Genomic DNA, 10,027 nt, shown 5'->3' with positions numbered 1-10,027 from the left:
ACTTGTCATGTATATGCCATGAGGTCGCTTGCATGTATACTAAACAGTATAACCTTGATAAAAATGACTGCTCAAGTATTCCTTTACCGAGTAATTTGTTGTTAAAAATAAGTATTAAAGTTGTAACACCAAAAGAATTAGAATTGATGTACATTATACCTGCCAAAACATAAGATTTTAATTTAATTTAGGCCAAGTAAAGCCCTGGGCTTAAGATTAAGTGCTAAAAATAGGGAAAAAGAGGGGGTTGGAGAGATGTTTGTTTGGTGTTTTTACCTTGCATGGAACCAGTGGTTATTCAGCAACGGGACCAACGGCTTTACGTGATTTCCGAACCACTTCGAGAGTGAACTTCTATCACCAGAAATACACATCTCTCACTCCTCAATGGAATGTCCGAGAATCGAACCTGCAACCACCGAGGTGGAAAGGAAACACCATAGCAACCACGCCACTGAGGCGCTTGGTTGGAGAGATGAAAATGTGAAAGGATCTAAGGAGAGAGAGAGAGAAAAAAAAAAACTGTTGCACTAGGAACTAACAAATCAAAAGGTCGGAGAGCAATGCGTATTGAAGGAAGGAAGTGAAACCTTTTAGTAATACTTCGTTCCAGTTTCCTTTCTGCCGTCTGATACAACTGTATAACAACATACCATTTCTTAGTTCTCAAGTTAGGGTTTGTTCCAATCTTCAACTTTTATTTTCTGGACCTCTTTTGTCTTGCTGTGTCACTGGCTTAAGCAGTGAATGGGCAAAAAGGGATATGTGCTTGGCCTGAGCCTCAATTTCACAAACTCCAACCATTTACCATTGCCTTCCGTGGAGCACCATTAGCCCTCTATGGGGTATATCTACAAATTTACAAAGCTTTATCCGAGATCCTTCCATCATGTGTTTCATTTATTGGAACTTTACTTTTTTGTGGAATTTCACCTAACCGGCCATTTTTAAACCAAATTCCTTAGCTTTGAGAGATCCAAGGGCAGGCAGAACTTATAATCATGAACATATTCTTCAGCTTTCCTGCAAAAGAAGATTTAGGCTTTAAAGATCATATATACTTAGGTACTGTTAAATGTTACATTTTAGTCCAATCACCTACTTTACTATAAATGTATGTGTTAACATATTTGGTTGTTCTGTTATTTTCTTTAGTTCTGAATATAAAGTTGGCCATGACTACCTACATTCTGTTTTATCAATATTTGAGCCTAACTTACTGTTAAGCATTTGAATTATTTTTCAATACATTTACTTACGTATTTCTTTCTGCAAGTCTTATACGACTTATTTTTGCTAAACAGGATCGATCTTTGAACCTCAGATTTTAACTTTGCTTCAAGTTTTGTTTGCTTTTTCCTACTGCTTCTCGAAACCACGAGGTCCTAGTGTGACGATACAACACTTTTGCTCGCGAGCATCGGCTGGATGCTGGCCAAAGCCGTGAGCAAGAAATGACTACTGTGATAACAGCTTAAGATATAACAGCTGGAATGGAATCAACAAGTAATATTTCATGATAAAGTACCATATTCAATGCATCTCCAAAAGGAAGGTCAAAGATAATGAACCAAATTATAATGTCCAAAATAAATATGCTGTCCAAAACACAGTACTACCTGTAAATTTGGTGTAAATCAAGGTACCTACATTTCTGCAAAGATGCACAATAAAGTTGGAATGAGATCAAGCAAATAATATGCCAAGATAAAGTATCCTTTTCAAGGCATTTACAAAAACTTTGATAAAAAAAATTAATTCCTCAGTGGCTTCAGGATCATCAGTTTGTTGAGACTGGGCTCGACACAAGAAAGGTTTGACAGTAAAGTTTCCCATCACTTCATTGATTTTCCTTTGAAATCTATTGATTCCTTCAGTAACTTGCAAGCAGTAGTTCCCCTGGAAAGATGAGAGAAATGTTAATGAAATGATGGAATTTTGAGCTCCCTTTGCCTAAAAGATACTAATAGAAAGATAAGTTTAGCTACACTCAAGCTTCAAGCATTCTACATACAGGTCTTCATAATTGAAAATTAATAGCACTAATTGAGTCTTTGCCACTGTAGGCATCTTTAAGAGATTTATCAGACTTTCATGAAATTCCATTTAATATTCATAATCATAAATGTTACTTTCCTAAATATTTCATCTTCAATGTATGTGAATCATTTATCATCATCTCTATTTACTGGTTAACAGTCTCAGCTCACCAGCTATAGACTAGACTTCAATCAGGAAACTGTTGCAGTTCCCCCATGATATCCACGATGCTCCTGTTGACCTAAGCAGTAGAAAGGGCATCAGGCTGACGACTTCATCCAAACAGAATTTGCTGGGAAGTGGAAGGTGAACTCCCTCTGATACAAGTCTCTCAAAGGAAAAGTAGTTGGTTTGAGAGAATTACTCGAACCTGAAAGTAATCTTATGACTTAACATCCCTAAATCTAGTAAAATTCAAACGACAGAATACTTACAGATTTCCTAACAAACTTATTTTCTATAAAAACTATTCTAACATACTGGTAGAAATATGTTCATAAACTGTACTTACAAATACCATGCATCTTTTTCAGATTTTCATTCATTCCCATTCTCTTGCCAAAAACCTTAAAATATACTATCGAGTTTCTATCAAATCATGCTACATTAATCTGTCCTTCTGTCTCCCTCCTACTTCTTTTGTGCCAGGTTAAGAGTATTAATTCTTATTGGCTGATATTGTATTAAACCTTGCATAGCATGTCCTACATATCTGGGGGTCTAGTATGGCAATTCTGACACCACTATGGGCCACAATGGCTTAACTATCACAAAATTTATTTATGCAGTTAGAAAAAAACGTTCATTTCAAGCTCAATCCATCAATCTCTTAAAGAACAATCCTTAAGATTAATCAAATATACAAGATTTGATGACCAGATTTCTTGGTTGATGGTTCTTCCACAGCTTGCTCAGTGAAACAACTCACTGTACCCTTAGGTACAATATAATAGATCACCTGACAAAATGGAGGAAAAGTGTACATGTTGAGATTGTTACAAGGGTGTGGATGGCATTTTCTGCTGCTTCCCATGTCCCCAAAGGTTGAACAATCTTTCCACGACATTTGGGTATGAAGACCACTCTGTTCCTATCATCTGACCCTGGCGACTTGAGGTTGTCTGCCACTACATTCCTCTTGTGCTACCAGTCCTCCTTGCTTGTTGAGCAGCTAATCAGGACCACAGTGCCCCACCACTCAATCCTGAAATGTTTGCAAAGCCAAGAAGGCTGCTGTAAGTTCTAAGATATTGACGTGGAAGTGCTTGTTGTTTCGATTCCACATACCTAGCTCAAGTTAGCAACTACTCCAGGTATACGGCCCAACACTCTCTCGAAGTGTCCGGGAACAGAAGCGTATCGAGAAAGGGAGTGTGTAAAGGCACTCATATTATGTGGTTCCTGTTGTCTAACCATTAGGCTAGGTCCTGTCTTACTTCTCTCGAGAGAGGAATAAGAAGAGATGAAGGGTCCGTTGCTGGTGACCAGAACTCCTTCACTGGAGACCAGAACTCCTTAATGGGAGATCAGAACTCCTTCATTGGAGAGAATGAAGGTGAAGCCATCCAGAAGGGACCAACTTCTCCAGGGATTACAGGTGACCAAGAAAATATGAAAAGGTAATCCAATATATTTCAATGATTTTAAGTGTCCATATTAAATTTTTACGTCAGCAACAGTTGTTTGAAATGACAAATTTTTTTAACTAATTTGTATTTTTCATAGCTAACAAACCTGAGGTCTTAATTTTTATTTTTCATAGCTAACAAATCTGAGGTCTTAACAATAGGACAATCTTCCAGCTAGCGCTAGAGGATTATCCTATTGTTAAGACCGAAGGTTTGTTCCATGTATGAACAAATGGCAGATCAGTGAATAATATACTGATCCTATTTCTGGATGATATTTTAGCAACAGCGAATACTCGGTTAACAAGGAATACCAACATAGTTTTCTAAATTCAAATTCATCAATGCTGTGAGAATCTTAAAACAGGCTGAAATTAATACATACCCACAGACATATAAAACTCTATCATTAACTAATTCTAGAATAACAAATATGGCAGAGCTATTAAAATTTCCTATCATTGAAATTAACTAAAAAATATATAGCATTCTAGAATAATGAATAGGGCAGAGTTGTTAAAATTTCTTTTCATATCATTGTCATTAATAAAATATAGCATTCGGAAATTAAGAATATGATGGCATTTTTAAAATTTCCTTTCAAACCATTGTCATTAACTAATATAGTACTGTATAGCATTTTGGAATAATGAACATGGCAGAACTATTAAAATTTCCTTTCATATCATAGTCATTAAATAATACATATAAGGGGATTCTGGAATAAGGAATACAGCAGTCTAGCCCAGTCAATTTAAATATGTTATTTTTAAAACAAAAGTATTTAAACGTCAGATATTTTTGCCATGCCAAGAAGTTATTCTTACCTTTCTTAGAGATAAGACTAAAGTATCGCCTCTAGAAAGTTTCCCCGATAACTTTTCATGTTAAACTAGAGCTCTTTAACTTAGTGATCATCTTGTCATAACCTGAAGAAATATGGTAGAGTTAATCATTAAGGAAAGTCAGAGCGAGGCTATCTGCAAGTTAATATTCAGACAAACATCAAGTGAGAAATGTGGTTACAATATCCTCTGGTGCGCAAGTTACCTGATCAGTTCTAAGCTCTCACCAGCCCTCCCTAACAAGTCTTAATAAAACTTAACAAATAAATGTTCGAAATTCAAAATTCACTAGGCCCAACATTCGCAAGTATGCACACGGTACATCCGAGGCCTGATGAGTGCAACGGATGACGTTGCCACAAGGGGGTCCCAGAGAGGAATGAGTTTCCAAGTCAAAACCTTGGAACCCCATGCAGCTGAAGGTTCCTTACCAGACCTAGGAGTGACTTCCGATGTTCAGTATTGGTGACTTGGGAGTCCGTGGCCACAGGACCCACGTACACAGACTCGGCTTGTGGAAGCCAAGTCATAGCTTACCCTGAACACCTGGTTCTCCCGCCCCATGGGGATTCGATGGGGCCCCCGACACAGGTTCCCTGTCCAGAGACATGGGAGAACCATTGAGAGATCCCAGTGCTTCTTCTGCCGAAGAATAGACTATAAGGAGGTATGCAAACAAGAGACAATGAAGATGATGAAGATGTACAATGCCTCTTCTTCAACTTCCTCTTACAATCATGCTTATACTTCTGCATCAGTAAATTTATTATAAACTGGATGTGGGTTTACATCAAAGGGGGAAAGGAAGCAGTTGCATCGCATCCCTGCACCAAGGCAAAACATTTTGGGTTGGCTATCAGAAGGCTTACATGTTTCCTGGGTTTTGGCTATCCACCAAAAACCAAGAAAAAGAACACAAGCAAAATATTCACAATACAGCAAACTATCACAACAGACGACTGGAGGGGAAAAACCAGAGATGAAGCAATGTGTAGAATAAGCAACTAACACTGGGCCGTGGCATAGTACGTTAGTCTCTGAACGAGGCTATTAGGCAAGTGGATTCATTGCAGCCGGAGGTGGTGATGGTATCCCTCGCCCTTCCCACCAACAGTAAACTACCAAACAACCTGGTTGTATTAAAATAGCTTGCTCAAACTCACATTGAAGGTGATTCCTCCTTACATAAACACTGACATATAAGAGTAGAAATAAATTACGTAATTCAATAAAAAATTAGCAATAGTTTTGCTCACTAGAACATTCTATTAACACACACCACATTCAAGAATGAGACTGCCAAATTCCTGAGGCGTCTTATGCCCCGTACACACTTGGAAACATTGTTTGGAAACTGTTTCCGAAAACTTGATTCCAAACAGTTTGGAATCAGTTTCCAAACTGTTTGGAAACAGTCTGCAAATAATTTGTAAACTACCAAACAATGTTTCCTGTCCACACCTCAGTTGTGGTCATGCCTGTGATGAGTGTAGAGGTTGCTGCAGCAGCGTCTGTATTTTACTTGGCACTTTTGATAAAGTCAAGGGAGGTCAAGAAAAAGAGAAAGATATGGGAGAGGAATTGTTTGAAAAAGGACCCTATGGTGATTTGCTTTTGGCGGAACTGAAATTAGATGGTGGAGGTTTCACCAATTTTGTTCGGATGTGCTTAAGTGACTTTGAACTACTTTTACGGATGGTGGCTCCCAGTATATCTCGAAAGGATACAAAATACAGAAAGGCTATTACACTGAGGTATTTTGCAAGTGGAGATTCCTTTACGAGCCTCATGTACACCTTCAGGATATCGAAGCAGACCATCTCAGCTGTGGTTCCTGAGGTCTGTGAAGCTTTGATCTCAGCACTGAAAGGTTATGTTAAGGTAAAATAAGAAAACCAGAAGTATTCACTGTTTCTCTCTCTCTCTCTCTCTCTCTCTCTCTCTCTCTCTCTCTCTCTCTCTCTCTTACCTTATGGCATTTAAGAACAATGTGAAAGGTGTGTTTACTAGAAAAACATATTTATGTAGGAATCATATTTTAATCACAATAATTACTACATGAGTTTGGGGAAGGAGAGCAACTTGGAGTAGAGGCACCACTTGGGGCGGAAAAGTACTGTGGGATGCCTTGCGATGTTGGCACAGGAAACCTTGAATACCTTTGTCCTGTATATAAAGTTTGTGGGGTGAACTGAGCCGCACCCTCCCCAAAGCACCCCATTTCCAAGTTGAAAATTATTTCATTAATTTTATGCTGTGCTTACTTCTTCCGCATGCTCTCAGTTTATGGGCAACATTTTCACCGAACACATGATATTCATCCCGTGTAGTGATATGTTGTGCTAGAGACTTCATCAAGTGAAATGCTTCTTTCACTTCGTCAGGAGGCCTTTTAGCTGACGAACGACGGGGCGGGAAAGCGCTCTGAGGTGTTTCAGCTTGATGTGAACTCTCAATTACAGCATCAGTTTCTTGCTCAGATTCAACTTCAGCAACCTGAAAGAGAAGAAAAACACTTTTAAATATCGTTGTTATTGTTGTTGTTGTTTTTGTTGTTATTATTTGTTGCCAGAGTTCCTGTTATATTGTTTTTAATATCATCAATATTGTCATAATTATTATGCATTATTGTTAGAATTATTACTATTCTCATTATCATTATTTCTATCTATCATTATTATTGCTGTTGTTTGTATTGTGACTTACTGGTGTTAATATACTCATTATTTTCAATGATAATATTAGAGGCTCTTTCGCTTCCCATTCCATCCCATTGGGTATTGTATCATCTCTGGAGAGAGAGAGAGAGTGAGAGAGAGAGAGAGAGAGAGAGAGAGAGAGAGAGAGAGAGAGAGAGAGAGAGAGAGAGAGAGAGAGAGAGAGATAAATCATTAGTCTACCGATGATCATTCTTCTCCACATCGCAGTATCTCAATTGCAAGGGTATCTATATTATGTGTGCATGTGTGTTATTTCACTGACTACGTATATTTCTCCTCAGATGCCTGCTACGGAAGAAGAATGGATTGCAGCAGCAAATGGGTTCTCCCGCAGATGGAACTTTCCACACTGTATTGCTGCACTGGATGGAAAGCACGTTCAAATACAAACTCCAAAGAATTGTGGAAGCCTTTTCTTTGACTACAAAGGGACACACAGCATTGTACTCATGGCGTGCGTAAATGCAGATTACCAGTTTATATATGCAGATGTAGGATGTCAAGGCAGAATTTCGGATGGAGGTGTGTTTAAATATACGAGTTTGTATGAGAAAGTAGAGCAGAAGCGGCTCAGGCTACCACCAGACCAGCCACTTGCAGAGGGACACATTCCTGTGCCATGCATGTTTGTTGGAGATGACGCCTTTGCTTTATCACATTACGTGCTGAAACCATTTCCAGGAAATCTAGATAGGTCTTCCCCTGAGAGGATCTTTAATTACAGATTGTGTAGAGCTCGGAGGATAGTAGAAAATGCGTTTGGAATTTTAGCCTCTAAGTTCAGAGTGTTTCTAAAACCTATTGCATTACACCCAGACAAGGTAGAGTGCGTTACTCTGACACTCATATATTTGCATAATTTTCTACGCAGGAATGTGGAGTCGAGAAATGTTTATTCACCACCCGGTACGTTTGACTCGGAAAATGTGGACAATGCCAGTATAACTGCAGGATCATGGAGAGTAGGGCATGTTAGGTTAAAAAGGCTGCCTGTAAATGTACCTGTAGATGTCTGCTGAGCATTGATAAGATTAAATTGTATACATAAATGACACCTATTTTTTACCTACTTTTACAACAGTTATTATGTTAGGATAATAATACTAATAACAGATATTATGTTATGGTAATACTACTACTAATAATATCAGCTTACCTATCTCTACATAAATAAGATCTATTTTTTACCTGCTTTATCAACAGTTATTATGTTACGGTAATAATACTAATAGCAGTTATTATATTACGGTAATAATACTAATAGCACTTATTAAGTTACGGTAATTGTAACATCATCTTACCTCTCTCTCTGGTGAGTCTGTTGACTGGCTTCCTCTGGATTCTTGGCCCTGCAGCAAAAACAGGAGGGGCTCGTAACCAAACCATGAGCACTTCTTTGGGGAACTTCCACTTCTTTTCAGTGAAGTCAGTTTCACATGTTCCCTCCTGAATTGTACTTTGATGGCTTTTATCTTTTTTTTTTCTGTATCACTTACAGGTATAGAAAGTTTATCAGCTATCCCTGTCGAGGCATCCATCTTTTTAATTCTATTTTTGTAATCCACATTTGTTACATCCCACAATGTTGGGGATGAATGCAGAAATTCAATTAGTTCTAGAGTTTTCTCGGCAGACCACATGGTGTTATCACCGCAAGTCTTGAGTAGATACTAATTCATCGTCGCACTGGCCGCACACACACACACGCAGTGTTTCCCATTCTGGATGGGAAACAGTAATTCGTGAAATGGTGTTTGGAAATGGTTTGCAAACAGTTTGGAAACAGTTTCCAAACTGTTTGGAAACACTGTTTGCTTACAGTTTGGAAACAGTTTCCAAACTGTTTGGAAACCGTTTCCTAACAATGTTTCCAAAGGTGTACGGGGCTTCAGAATCTGCTAAATTTTAACACAGAACATTCACCATTAAAGTTTTGTACCCAAAACTTAGCCTACCTAAATGTTACAGTAAAACTGCTCTGCACGGTTTATTACTTTGGAAATTGATTTATCCTAAACTTTTAACAATGGTGGAGTTGTTTATTGTCAGCCAATTATTATTAACCTCTGGTCTTTCACAGGGACCCTTTGCGAATGGGGATTTTAGGTTGGCGTAAACACAGGGAGAGAGAATTGGCATGTGGTTATTATTGCCACCATGGAATGGCTCTGTGCATATGCAAAGCATATGGGAGCCACATATTAAAGAAGAGGTTCTTATTATAAAAGGAACTACACTAACCTAACCTAGTAGGCAATGTTACTTGGCTAAGGCTCTGGACCTACGGGATACCATTCCAGGATGGTCAGCATGTGTTAACATATCAGTTCTGAGGTTAATTACAGTCGACCAACAAAATATTATGGTAAATTTTCAATTTGCAACCAAAATACTATAGGAAAATAATTTCCAAGGCAATAATAGGGTAAATGACAGTATTTCTATATAAGCATTCCGCATCGTTCATCCCCGCGAATACGAAAGCCACCAGGAATTGGAGCATCAAATGTATTTCGCCGTGTTTAGTATGAGCCCTTGGGGGTTAATTACAGTCGTCCGAATAGATATTACTTAAAATTCTTGTAAAACAGCAATCTCATTGTGAAATTCAGACCAGCCAGAGGAGAGAGAATATGCCCCGTGGAAGAGGGTATATAAAGCGTTTGCTTTAAAGTAAAAACTACAAAAGCTGTAAAAATTTGTCCCTAGTCCAGTAAAAGTCTTTTTTCCTAAAAATTGAGGTGTTAAAACCGTTTGTATTACGTGACACTTCTATATCTAAAGAGAGCTTAAT

General features: G+C 38.2%; 1 pseudogene; it reads right to left on the bottom strand.

The window, feature by feature from the left end:
- Positions 1 to 947: 947 nt before the first annotated feature.
- LOC135212422 (uncharacterized) lies at positions 948 to 8,874 on the bottom strand (annotated as a pseudogene).
- Between the last annotated feature and the right edge of the window lie 1,153 nt (positions 8,875 to 10,027).

This window comes from Macrobrachium nipponense, chromosome 41, assembly GCF_015104395.2.
Source record: "Macrobrachium nipponense isolate FS-2020 chromosome 41, ASM1510439v2, whole genome shotgun sequence".
NCBI classification, from domain to species: Eukaryota; Metazoa; Arthropoda; class Malacostraca; order Decapoda; family Palaemonidae; genus Macrobrachium; species Macrobrachium nipponense.
The sequence above is the reverse complement of the archived record's forward strand: the minus strand, read 5'-3'. Positions and strand labels throughout refer to the sequence as shown.